The 13,234-nt window shown below is 37.0% G+C and overlaps 1 protein-coding gene across 8 annotated transcripts in view; it reads right to left on the minus strand.

Annotated features, from left to right (window-relative positions):
- Positions 1–13,234, minus strand: part of BCAS3 (BCAS3 microtubule associated cell migration factor) — a 353,644-nt gene that overhangs the window by 252,832 nt on the left and 87,578 nt on the right. The gene's annotated exons all lie outside the window — the stretch shown is intronic.

Genomic DNA, 13,234 nt, shown 5'->3' on the forward strand with positions numbered 1-13,234 from the left:
TCAGTAGAATCACAGTAACTTATATATGCTGTTTACTTTTTCTCCTTCTATATGTCAGTCCATAACCCAGTTTTAACTTTACAAACAGATATTTAAGGTCAACTTACCATAAAAGCTTACATTTTTATACCAAAAAAATAAACATTTTGCATATATAAGAAAAGTACAGCACCATGGCACCATTTAAAACTACAATAAATACACTTCAGATTTATTTTTCTCTGTAAAAATGTCCGTATTAGCTTATTAATAAAATATACCACCCAAAACAAACCTCTAACATTTTATTAACTTCAAGTGCAAAGCGATTTAAGCAGTTGAGTAGCTACATTTAAGTGCCTTCTAAATAATTTTCAAGGTATTGGTAAAGAAAACCAGGGATTTTCTGGACAGTTCTAGTTGTGTTGATTCTCCACTTACAACAGAATTGAAATCTCTTATCCTTCAGGAAAAAAATGTAGGTCTTCATATTTTACATGACACCTATTCAAAGGGCAAATGATCATATTATTTCTGTCATAAAAATGTTTGTGTTTTCAGTTTATTTACCCACTCACAGCTGCTAAACAAACACACTCTGTACAAATTCCAAAACCCTCATGCTTAATTACCACTGAAGTCCATCATATACCACTTTTAAAACTTCAGAATTAGACTGGGAAAAAAAAAAACATAATAAAGCTCTCATGTTCTGAGCAGCAGGGAAACACTCAGTAAAGATTAAGTTAAATTAACTTTTCTACAGAACCACCGTTACCACATCACTCCATCGCTGCCCTGAGTGTTTTCCCTCCTTGACAGTGCTGAAATACCTCTGCCCTTAATCCCAAATAGGAACATTTCAGCCAAAATGTCGACCTTCTGGGCCCAACGGCACTCCCCAAGCACGCGTGGGTTCACAGGAGGAGCGCGGCCCTGCAGGCCCCAGCGCGAGGCTCCCCTCACAGCACCGCCACAGCCCCTGCGCCTCATCGCCTACAGGCACAGGCCTCAGTTTCTCTCAACCTTCACTTTTAGAAAGATCTTGTGAAGACAAATACTTTTGAGAACGAGGCACGCCAGCAGTAAGATACAGAATTGCAGAGAAAAGTAAATTGCATTTAGAGACAGATTTGCCTAAAAGTTTCCTTTTCGGCTTGACCACTGTGCTGGTAGGGCTTGGACAGAAAGAGAGGCCACCCATGTTGCACACAACCATTTCCTCAAAATCACACAAATGCAGAATTTTAAATCCGACCTCAGCAAGATTCTCTCCAGTAGACATACTTTCACTGCTGCAGGCTGCTGCTCCTGGTCTGAGTGTTAGAAATGAAAGAGAGTTTGTTATGGAGCTAAGAAATCCACGAGTGCATTTGGGTATTATGTTTGGGCGGTAAGGCATGCGAGTTGAGGTTGGTCTGGATGTTAATGTTGGCTTAACTGGCAATTTCCTTGATTTGTAGTGACTGTGTTGATAGGAAATACAGCTAAAGTTGCTCAAGTGCAAGTCAGCCAAGTCTTTAGTGTGGGATTATGCACACAATTTGCATTAATTCTGTTCTTGAAACATCACAAAATACACTTCCCTCCTAGTGAAGTGTGCGGTCCTCAATAATATATAGCGTTTCCAGTGGAGAAAATTGGAATCAAATATAGGGGGTTGTGTGCTAGAATTAGGCTGCCACTATTAGTGGAGCAAGGATATTCCAGAAGACCTAATTCAACAGTATTTGTTTTCTGTATTCGCATGTTTGCCTCTCGTCACACATTAGATAGCTTTACAGGGAAGTCGAGTGTGCTTTTGGTCCTCTTGACCTCCCTCTTACTCCCGATGGAAAGGACCCTTGGAGAAAGAAAAGCTGGAAGAGATGAATCCATAAGGCTTCTCTCAGCAGCGAACAGTCAGCCTTCACAAACCCGGATTTTTTTTTCCCCAGAGGTGCTAGAAGCCTTTTATAAATGAATACGCAGAGCTGAGTGCACCCAGAGCTTTGAGCACACTTTTCATGTGTATCCCATCACATGGCACAGTGCAGTGAGGATCGTAAAAAAAACTCTGAATGAGCCAACAATCTGTCTGGAAGCTGGAGACAGAAAGCTGCGTAATAATTACGAGCCAGTGAAAACACAGGAATTACCATACTGCATTGTCCATCAAATCTAGCCATTGTTTAGCTTACCAGTATCTTATTTCCAATATTGGCTAGAAATGCAGGTGTCTGTGGATGGCGCAATAAACCCCACAGTATGCAGACATGATATAATTTCACCCTTCTCACAAAGAGATTTTTCCGTATCAGTAATTTCTATCTACCCCTTGCTAGGGTGCTCACTTTGGGAGCACACACACGAAGAAGCAGGTCACACAAATCTATATAGCATACGGTGCTACCTGTTCATTCTTTTGATGACATACGCAGTATCGGAGCAAATTAAGCAGAGAAATGTGCTTGCCTATCTGCAGTTCTGATCATTTCCATATGATATAAACACTTCTTGGTTTTGTATTAATGTGCTCTACTTGCCTTGGGGTTTTTTGGGTTTTGTGTTTTGGGGGACTTTTTTTTTGATAGCTTGAAGAAGTAGAGGTGAAAGATAATATATTTGTGGGTGGAAAAGAATTCGCTTAAAGACAGAAAGATGGGTGGTATCTGATTTGGCAATTTTGCATGTCTAATCTAAAATCCTGCTGTCTGTCACTGTTTGGAATAAATGCATTTTATTACATGGAAGCCAAAAGAAAACAGGCCATTCACTTGTATTAGCAATTATTTTTTCACTAAGTTAAAGGAGCAGATTTCATACTCACATTTGCGTTTGAAATACAAATATCTACTTGCAGAGTTGTATCAACACAGAGGTCCCAAGCACAATACCACAGATGTGAAAGAACATACACTTACAAAACAGTATTTTCAAACATCTTACTTATTCCTGTTATTCAAAGAATAGGTCACTAATGTTTTAGAATATTTGACTTGGGTTTTGGTGTGGTATTTTCCATCTCTCGTTGCTTCACACTGACGAATCACAGTTTTCAATTATTACAGCTCAACTCTTTTGTTCCTCTCTCCATCTCTCTGCCATAAAAGACCGCTGCAGCACTCCGTGACACCAGGACAGAAATACCTAATCCCAGCAAAGACACACGAACGCGAAGCGTGGCAGTTACCTCACTTTCACTTTCAAGTGCAGGAAACTTCAGCTCTGCTTTCTGAAAGACCTTGTGACAGTTTTCCCAAAAAGTTGTTTAGACGGAAATATGGGCTAAAGCTGTCATAAGTTCATTCCGAAATGTTTTCTCTTATGATGTACTTTATGTATGAATAATCATAGATGAAAAGTGAGTAATTCTCAAGGATTTCCTGCTTATTTTTCAAACTGGCATTAATCCCTGTTTAACAGATAACATCTGAAATCAATTGAAAGTCTTGCATATACAGAACCCAGTGGAAATTTATGTGCACAGCAGATATTACTTAGTATGTATCTCTCGGCAAAATTTTGATTTTTTTTAATCTGTAATGTGAGGTATGCAGCTAGGTTAAATTAATGACTGTTTTACTGTGTGGTTTTTCAAATCCACAGAGATGATTAAAATCCAGTTTAAAAGGACCTGATGTCCTAGATGCAAAAAAATTAAAATTACTGAAGCTTTGTTTTACCTGATAGACACATCTGCCTTAATTTAGAGCTTCCTGCTTTTCATGCATTCTGTTTGGGAAACAATAAGCTTCTTTCAGGACAGAAACGTTAAAAAATACAGAGAATATATGCATAAAAGGAAAAACCAGTACAGATGTAGACTGTGGGTTAAGAGCTATTTATGCAGTATCAGAAGACTAAACCAGACTCTGGCCTGGCCATAAACTAAGCCCACGCCCTAAATGAGGTGCCAAGCCACAAAAAGCATTTGCGTCAACTGGGAATACAAGGAAAAGAAGGACTTCTAATTATAGGGCCTGGAAGCGGAAGCCCAGAGTGATTAGGAGTTGAGGCGCTGCTGTATGTTTATCTGGGAGCTTCCTCTCGCTCGCTCTCAGCCTGGGTTTGATAGATGAGGGTTGGCCTAAAGGGTGGGATTGAAGTTGCTGATGGTACACAGAGTTCTCCACAATCCAAAGGAGACGGAGACTGAATACTAAGGCTTCTGTGGCCTTGTAGGAACATAACTCTTTTCAGCTAGGCGTCAGCTGGTTAGCCCAAAAGGCAAAATTAGAGAGCAGCAAATCTCAGTTGGGTACTTGCTATAAAATCTAGGAAACCTTAGCAGCCTAAGCATCTCCACCACATCCTATTTATAACACCTATCTAACTGCATAGTTGTTTATTATATGCATACAAATGAGATACACACAATTTCACCCTGGGTTTAGGTTTCATAAGTAAATTCACTTTAAATAATGCCATCTTTCAGAATAACAGAAGGTTTTTTCCTCCTTCCAAAACAATGTCATTCTGTAATTACATACCGACAAACTCAACACGTTCAAGCTGTGCTGGATTTGTTCTAAAAGACACTAAGAGTACAAATTTTAGGAAAGCAGGCGTACAACTGCATGAAGAAAACATGTATTTATGGATACACTTAAATTAAGAATGCAATTCTTACAATTCCATGCACGTGGAGAATATTGAAAAATATTCTGTTTATACAGTGATAAAAAAAAAAATAAACAACTTCTCAGAATATTTTTTTTTTTTAGTATGAGAATAATGCCATGAAACGTTAATATTATGCTCTGTAGGTTTTCAAAGGAGAGGATCAGAGTGCTCAGTGGAACCACGCTGACTTACAGTGGCTCCTGATTCGGTCCATATGCATTTGCTCTGTGTTTCTTCTCTCTTTGTGCTAATTGGATGGATTTCTATTCACTGCAGCTCCTCCGCAAAAGCAGCCTTGTACAAATCACAAAGATGTGACGAAGCTTATATGGTCCATGGTTTTATGAAATGTATGACCTGACCTACAAACAGTAGCTTTATTTATACTCACTTAACTCCTCTCTGAGGCTGATGCTAATCAAAATATATCCAAATATTAGTGCTACTAAGCCCGTGTATACTTCTGAGTGTAACACATGTGCCATCATTACAAAATTTGGTCACACAAAAAAAAGACTGACCGAAATAAACCTGACTTTAAAATCAAAATTCCCTTACAAAAAGAGAATACATAAAGATATCTAAAATGTTCAAAAATAAATATTAAGAAAAAATCATCAAGTCAAAAGAAACAGAAGAAAAATAAAAAAGTTATTTAGTTACTAAGTAATTATGAGTGACTGAGCTCTGGAGATCCCTATACACTGTAACACTCTTAGGACAATTAAATATTTAATCTGAATATTTGGAGCTTGGGGATGATGTATGGAAACTGTCAGACATTTACCATGTCCAACAGATGGCTCAATGGTATGCTTTATATACTAAAAAACTGTTCAACAGCTTCAAACACTAACTGACTACAGCTGATGGCCCAATAAATACTAAATCTTTATCAGGATGGATTTCTCCCTCCCTAAACTAAAGAACGCACACTGAGGGCAGCTGAGTAAATGAGGGCAAAAGATCAAAGGGAACAGACTCCCTTTTCTTTTAACCCTGCTTGTAATTCCTCCAAAAGGGATCCAAACCCATAGCCACCACTGTTACATTAGTGTTTTGGGTTTTGTTGTAGTTGCAGAGATTGCAGTAAACATTTTTACTGCTGAAATATATTGTCGTGTTTTTCTCTTTTCATCAGAATAACAGCAAAGTAAATGTTACAGAGGCAGGGTAAAATCCTGACCTCCTTCAAGTCTACAGAACTTCTGCCACTAGATCGAAGATGACAAACAATTCTACCCTTTCCGTATAGTTGTACACCTTTAATCCTAAAAGACACTAACAACTCATTAACAATGCCTGCTGTGCTAAATGACTGTTCCAGTAATAATTTTAATTTATTTTAGAATTAATTACAAACTGACTATGTATCAAAGCAGAGTATATTCACCATTAGCGATAGCCAAACATTTCAACCTTTATAAGAGTCGACATCCATCTTCAATATATCCAGTATTATATTAAAATTCAACTTGTTTACCTGTGAATTTCACTGATTTTAACAAAATTTAAGATTTCTATAAAAAGGTGACTGTATAAAGGTGACTACAGAACCAGCTTTCAATAAATTGTGTGACTTTCTCCAGTAGAGTAAAAACCACAGAGAAATTACATACATTGTAAATTAATGTTAGATTAGGGCAACTGCATATTTTTAATCTTAAAGAAGCTAAGATACTAACACTTTTGCGTTTTTGAACGTGAGGAATAAGAGACTACAAAAAGTACTGAAACTGTCAGAAAAATGACAGAAACAGGATATACAGAAAAAGACAGGAGACCGAGATCATCCTCCTCAAGGGCTCACATCAAAGGCAGAATTTCTGGCAGTAATGAAAAAAAAAAAACAAACTTTAAAATGGTATATAGATGGAAATAAATTTATTTATCTTCTATCTGCAGTAAAAGACAGGTGATAAACCAGAACAATTTAATCACACTGGTCTAGTGAAGTATTTTATTTGCATGCAGATCATCAGTTTGATGACGACAGAGAAACATTCCCTATCTTCTTCCCCCTCCTCAAAAGTCAGATCTCCAAAAGAGGAAATAGGCTCTATTCAAACCTTCTAGGAAATACTGCTGCTGACTGCTACTTATTTCTGGTTTGGGGATAAATTTCTTTGGAGATCATAGGTTCAGTGCTTGGATTAATAAAGATCTGAACCCTGAAGTTTTCAAAAAGGTTAAGTAGTGATGGATTTAAACTACTGATAACCATATCTTTCTGAAATTTAAAAATGGGAGAATTAATGCACTGTAAATCACAACAATAGCCCTGTTTTCAAACACCTTTCTTTCACCTACACAAAATGCAGCCACACAGCTTTGATTACAGGTTTTCATATACATTTCTTCTCATCTCAAGATCCTTTTCCGTGTGTTTCCAGGGTAAAAATCACAGGAAACAAGAAGTGATTTTATTTAAGACTGTTTTTCAACAATACTTACCTAAATCATAGCTATTTGAAATACTAATTATTTAATAGAGAACTTTAAATGAGCAAGAGTTCCCCCTTTATTTATAATACACCCTTAAGTCTTCCACCTTCAGCTACGAAATACTCTAGATTTAAGGGAGTATTTCTATAAAATAAAAATTGGTTTTCTGCAGGGAGGCATTTAAGAAAAAGAGGAACAAAGGAGGGAGGGCTGTACACAAATAGAATTTTAAAAATAAAGAGGAATATGGAGCTGAAATAATTTCACAAAGAGGCCATTCTCACTGAGGTCAACCTAACTAATCACTACGATGAGACAATTTGTTCAAACCATAGTTTGTGTTAAAACAGACTAGCTTTTCTTGTCTTTGATAGTTCTCTTTTCTACATTCTTGCTGCCAAAAACTTTGACTGTTAACACTTTTCCTTCACAAACAAACCATAAAGCAATGCTAGCAAGCTATAGATCATGAATTATTTCTCACCTTCTGCCCAGGCATATACAGACATAATCTTTGTAATTGCAAGTCATCGAATATGAGGTCATTCTGGTATGTTTAATACATTTGTCATGGAAGGTAACAATTCAAGTCCAAATAAATATTGAAAAAACAAGTTATTACTCTGTCATTAAATAATTACAGCTTATTTTACTCCAGGTGACGTATCCAGGATGGTGATATTCCAAAGTAAGATTAGTCTTGCAAACTTGAAAGGAAGTTTAAGAAACTTAAGGAACGTGCAGTTATTATAAATGTCCAAGGCACAGATGAGGTGCTGGTTGCAGGCGTATCAGTATTTCACTAAGTTAGCTTACACAGCACTTGCCGTTATAAAAGACATCTCCAAGCCTTAAGTAATCCACATGCTCACTAAAAGTCTGATTGTACAGGTTAGGTAGGAAAAACAAAACAAAATGAAACAAAATCTGTTAACGTGTGAGGCCCTATCAATGCTTCCCAACAATCAAATAAGGTATTTTTCTGCCCACTTGCTCCAATCAATGGGAAAGACTTCTGCAGAGACATTCCAATTTAAACCTCTTTAACTATTAACTCAAAGCCTCCATCACGTTTCAATATAGAACATTTAAATAATCAGAGGAATTTCAGGTCCGTTAAAGGTGCAGTCAGGCATCAAAAGGGGTATACAGCTTAATCTGTTTTACTGCTGGTCCAACATTAATTTTCTCATTATTAATGGACGGGAAAACTCTTTTGTAGCCAAGGAAGCGTAATTATTTAAAATTTAGATGTGTTGCACTTCACAGCTCTCAGATGCTAAGCTGGCAGGAGTAACACTTTTAGAAAGCAGATCATTTATTTACCACATTTAAAGAAAAAAAAAAAAAAACATAAAAATGGCACTTCTTTCTAACCTTTTATTATCTTATTTGAAAAGTTTCTCTCTGACATCAAAATTACAGTAATCAGCAGCAACAACAAAATCGAAGTACAAACTGAGTTTGATGTGCCATTTACTGGTTTCAGCAACGGAGTCAGAATCAGGGATCCTACACAGTATTGTAGCATTTGCTGCCACTCAGTAACTGTGTGACCTTGAGTGAATGACAGTTTCTCAGTCTTTAAACTTAACTAAATTTATAGCTTTCAATCCCTAACAATACAAGCTTGAAGTTCTTAAGTTCTTATAGTTTGTTTTCAAGATACCCACCTTCTCAACCTGTCCTGTTCTAATAAACTAGATTGAAATCTTAGCAATAGCTTTGAGTTCTGCTCTTTGTTTCCTTTACTGTTTGCAAACTTCTTTTCTAGCCCCTTCCCCTTGCCTTGCTGGAATTATGCCACTATTCATTCAATCAACTACCACAGCTTGAAAAGTCTCCCACTTCTTGTACACTGAGAACTCCTTTCTCCCTCTCTAAACCTGTTTCTTTGGAATCTTTCTTACCATGAATAATCTTGCCCTTAACTCAATAACAATCAAGTGTTACTTCCTATATCTTTCCTGTCTTATGCAGAAGTTTTCTTCATCAAAACATTCATCCTGTTCTGAACTTGAAAGGTAGTTATATGAATTTACACTTCTGTGTGATATAAATATGTATATATAACATATTACTTAGTATATATCAGAACGTACCTCCCCCATCCCACCAATTTAAAAGTTGTGCTACTGACAAATTGAAGGTATATTTAGGTATTGCTACATTAACATTATAGTATTTCCAGTTTGTTTTTAAGCATTTGTACTGAAAAATATTGCATCTATTATTCCCCTCCCAAAAAAAATGATAAGAACATGACAAAATCCTGTTGCTGGCAAACACTTCTATGGATATATTTAAGATGTGGACAGAGAATCTTTTATTGAAATGTGCTGTCCCAAGAGAAGACCACCACTAAGCTAACAAAATGTCCTTTCCAGAAGCTGTAAGTCTAGTTACTTGCCTTAACAAAATCGGTAATCGAAACACAACCTCTAAAAAACAACAAACAATACTGGATGCTTCTCATCTTTCCTGGCTATCCACAGCCACCTACTGGATTTTATGATTTTATGAAGATACATTTCTTGGCAATGAAGCCTTCCCTCCCCAGCGTAACTGAGAAATGAGACACAATTCTTACAGCAACAGTCACGAATGATTAAGATTTAAACTTTTAATAAGTGTGCAAGCTTCTGCTCTTAACCTGACTCCCAAAACAAATCCAAGTATCAGACACATTTATATGCATGCTCCCAGTAGTGAGGAATAAGAGCAAAGCACTGAGGCTCTGCTGCTCCTCAGCCCTAACCCTGTACTCAGCCCTTGATCAACAGCAAAAGCAAAACCCTGAAACTGAGATCTCCTGCAGTCCTGTAATAAGTTACTGGCTTGTCCTGTTACAGTTACTATGCAACTATGACTTTTTGAAGGAATTCATGTCAAAGGCTGTGCCAAACGCACAGGAGGATGGCAAAGGTGCGTGGAGGCTGGCAGGCCCCACAGGGCCGGGAGCCCCTCGCACAAGGCCCCGGCGGAGCAGGCCGCAGACACCCGCTGTGGGGAGCAGAGGGCTGCCACCACCGCCAATTAGCACAGGTGGAAACGAGGAATTAAGACCTAAGTACAATTTCCCATTTTGCCTGTCTCAGTAGCTCAGTCCAACTTCCAAAATCCTTTGTCAGTGAGTGTGCATAGATGTCCTGACACCCCTCAAAATCAAACTTCATATTTGAATATCGAGGCTCTCAGAATTAGTGGACATATCTAAAATTTAGGGCTGACTGCTCTAGCCTTTATTAATAACGGAAATGACAATTTATTATTATTATTTCCATTTCCCTTATTCACACATCTGCATCTTTAATACCTCGTGACCCAGGAGCACCACAAAAATCAGTACAAGGCTCGCAAAGTGCCCTCCTTTGTGAAGGTTAAAAACAACTGATAAACGTGGTAGTACTGAGAAGGTCTGACTCCTATTATCTTCAGCAAAGGATAGCCTGGGTCTGCCTCTCAGGATAAGCCAGAAATTGTTCTCTCCTTATGTAAGACTATCCGAATTCAATGGCACAGAAGAATACAGAAAATCAAAGGAAATGAAGCCATGTGATCAGTTGCCACAGTGGATAGCTGGCATCCCTCTAAATGCTCGTAAGGAATGGTGCCAGCTTTAAGAACAAAAATTAACTGTCTCAAATTTCTATAAGGGCCGAGAGGCGAGTATCTCAGCAACCTGGCAGAAACACAGCGTACTGCCTGGAAAAATGCTACCAGAGTTCAACTGGAGGCGGGGGATTTTACTTCAGACACCGAGGTTATTCACCCTGACACCCACTTACAGAACTGCTGCATGAATCCAACAGCCAGAAAGCGTGGAGATTTCTCAGCTTTATAAAGCACATTCTCTTCTTGCCTTACTGCCACTGACTCTACCACAATCCTGACAGAGCTCACGCCGCCAGAACATACAAATTAACTGCAACAATCTACAAATGACGTTTATACCTAAATTTCCAAATGGAACTCTCCTTCTGTACGTGCCACAGTGTACACCAGTGTAAAAGACAAGTAGGCTGCAACTTCCCTTCAGTCTTATGAAATCGTTAGTGTAAAAATTTAAAAATAAATTAAAAAAAAAAAAAACACACTAGGAAACCACTAGTGTTGCGTGGGAAGGAAAACAGCTCAGTATATGCTGAGTGCTTTCCTGCAGCACCCTCCCCTCCACTCGTGGGGCTGCTGCTAAAACCACGATCCCACAATGACTGTGTCAGGGAGAGCAGATGATATAAAACATACCTTCCTTTGCAAGCAAGAGAGGATCTGGCCCTTCCTCCCCTCTACAGGGAGGAGAGAACAAAACTTATTGACCCATGCACGAGATAAATGAACAGACTATCCATTAACTAGTGAATTGCACAGAATGAAATTATGTTAGAGACAATAAAATGAATATGACTTTAAAGTGTTCATTAAAACTGTCACCAACCATCCAAAATGTGACCTATAAACCACAGCTATCATTCATATATCATACAAAAAGCTTGCCAAAAAACATCACTAACCTGTGCAGTGATCAATAATTTTGACATTCTGTTAATTTTGTTTTTAATTGGAATACCAATAAATTGATTATAAAATATCTTCCTAGATATGAAAATAAACTAGTTAAGTCTGGATACATGTTTGTTAGCTAAAAACTTAGAGTATTGGACAACATGCTCCATTCAGGTATCAGTGATAAAAATCACCATAACTAGAAAGCACATTCTTAAGCAGTCAAAAAACAGACAGAAGTTTTACCACCATAAAATACATAATTTCCACTGAAAAACTTGATTTTATCAATATCTTCGCTGTTTTTATTAAACACAAGATCTTAAACATGGGAAGTGAATTTGCTGATTTATTAATTATACTTTAAGACACAATTCAACTTCCTATTCCCTTTTTGGTATCTATAGGAGAAGGTAAGCTTTGATGTAAAATGCGCACTTGATTTATTGATTGGACGAGATTTAACACAAGTTACCCTAAAAAAGAACATTCACCTTCGTGCTTAAAATTTCTACATATCCTAAAAAATCCTGATTTTATTATTCTAAACCATAGCAAAAACAGAATCCATGTATTAGTGACAATATTGACTATAGATATTGAGAACTAAGTTCCTTTTTTAGATAATCTTAAAAATTCTGTCCCATGAGCCACATCAGATAGGCAAAAAATGATAATGTAGGCAAAAAAAAAATGCCAGGAAAAAAAAAATAAAAAAAGAAAAAAGTACAGGAGATTAAAAAATAGGGGACTTTGCTGTTTCTAGGCCTGTTGACAACATTTTCAATAGCTAGACGGTTTAGACTCCAAGGCTGAACCAACTGTTTCCTGGCATGTTTCACAGCCCAGCATAATTTAACGTCTTAATATTAAGAAGGTGAAAAAAAAAAATATGTAACTTGGATCACTGTGTAATCTGTATTAAAACCCTTAATCTATGGAACTTCTAAAATCCAAATTATTTACCACTTACCCTCTGCAAAACCCTAGTAATGTATAACTATACATTCAAAACTACACATTTAAATAAGAAGTTAAGATAGAAAAAGAAGAGCCTTTTAGCTTCACTGTTTATAAAACTTAATTCATCTTGGTCTGTCTATAAAATTTTCTGTTTTCCTAGAGGGTAGAAGGGAAACAGAGTTTATCATGAAAAGTGCCTAGTAGAAATGGTAAATATAATGTTAAAACCTATCAGTCTGGAAGTGATTTCTGAAACACTGACCTTATTTCCCTCCTTACAGATTCTGCTTTTACTGCATTATCTGTGACTTTACAGAACTTGCGCAAGTGTGGACAACAATGTATTTAGCAACTAATATTCAGCTTTAGCTCAAATAAAATGTCTATAATTTTCTTTTAAATGTGGTGGAGTAAAGATGATTTACTAAAATAAAACTACAGCCCTGTAGTCTCTAAAATTACTTTTAAAAGCATGTATAACAATTTCTATAGGATGAATAGACGTGTATAATTTACACACAAGTTGGTTTTAATTATCACAGTTCATAAAGGCCTTTATACCTTAGATCTGTCAAAATGAGTATGGGAATTTTGTTAGTTTTTAACATGGTAAAAATCTATAAAAGGATCCTCCCTTTTGGCATTCTAAAACTAAGATCCTTTAAGTACATCCAGTTTGCTGAAAGAACTCAAAAGCAGATTCCACGATGCTTATCAGCTTTGTGATTTACAGACA

Source organism: Aythya marila (genome assembly GCF_965140915.1).
Source record: "Aythya marila genome assembly, chromosome: 20".
NCBI lineage: Eukaryota > Metazoa > Chordata > Aves > Anseriformes > Anatidae > Aythya > Aythya marila.